General features: G+C 39.9%; 1 pseudogene; it reads left to right on the top strand.

Annotated features, from left to right (window-relative positions):
- Positions 1–666: 666 nt before the first annotated feature.
- Positions 667–765, top strand: LOC121394915 (annotated as a pseudogene).
- The last annotated feature ends 505 nt before the right edge of the window (positions 766–1,270 follow it).

Raw genomic sequence — 1,270 nt, 5'->3', positions numbered from 1 at the left:
AATCATTCTTATTCACATATCAACTCCCTTTCTATAACCATCTAATATCTACAGTTGTTATAATGCCCTACACATGAGCCCACTGTAAAGTTAATGTTCCATATGTTAGAAAATATATGTAGAAAACTGGTTACTAAAAAATGTAAGTACTTTTGCAGCCTATCACTCTGAAAAAAGGAAAAGTCGCCAGCGTTTTGAACTTTGATGCATTTTCCACTCAGAATATGATGAAGTAACAGAAGATTGAGGAATATCTATCTACTCCATTGCATTCGCCTGGTCTGAGCTGGTGAAGGCAAGTCTGGCAAAAGAAGTAACGTTCAGTAGAATCCACATTTTAGTGAATTTGCGGAGTAACGTCCATATGCCATAGTGAATTGTCGCCTGTCCAAAGAGTGAGAATGATCGCTAGCGATGGTCCGGTTCACTAGCGAATTGGCGCCTGTTAGTGAACTGGCGATGTCCCTGCTGGTGGCAACGCTTGTGAAAAGTCATTAGCCACTTCACCCTTTAGTGAATAGTGCCCCTATGTGACCTGACTGAATCCAGACACCTTGACTATTTACACCACAGTCAAATTCATTTTATTATCTTTGCATCTATGACTTCCTAATTTATTGCCCATGAATACCTTTCAATGATCTAACCGTATATTTGCTGTGCCTGTCAAGCTTTCATTTGTGTGTTTTTATTTGTTATGAATACAGAGATGAGTGATCCCTGCGCAAGGATGACATGCAAATTCGTGAAGCATTCCATATATTTATCATATCTACAGAAAGCATTTACATTGTCTTCCTTGGCAACAACTAAGCTTGGATTTACGGTTACCCTCCCAATTTTCTCCTTGTCTCCTTCTCTTCAGGACATAAAGGGGTTTTACTTTAGGGCAGTGGCCAATAAGGAGATTAGTCACCATTATTTTTTAAAAGTGACTTTCAGAGACAAGTCGATCATTTTGTCTCCTGACTGAAAATAACGTGAATCACCAGGAGGAACCAACGGTACTATTTCAAATCGCATGTTGCCGAGAATCGCCGAGAGACCCATTTTTGAGTGATATCACCTAGATACATTGCCATTGAGATCCACAAAGCAACATGCCCACTGGGAGACAAGTAGCCATGATACATTAGGCGTATTTGCTTTCTCTGTTTTCTTACACTTTCTTACAAGCTTGATAAAAGGCTGCAAGGCCTGAAATGTTGCTGTGATGCCCCTTATGCACAATTAAAGGCTTTTAGGAAACAAGAAAACTATGGTGGTGCAG

This window comes from Xenopus laevis, chromosome 6L (assembly GCF_017654675.1).
Source record: "Xenopus laevis strain J_2021 chromosome 6L, Xenopus_laevis_v10.1, whole genome shotgun sequence".
Lineage (NCBI taxonomy): Eukaryota > Metazoa > Chordata > Amphibia > Anura > Pipidae > Xenopus > Xenopus laevis.
The sequence above is the reverse complement of the archived record's forward strand: the minus strand, read 5'-3'. Positions and strand labels throughout refer to the sequence as shown.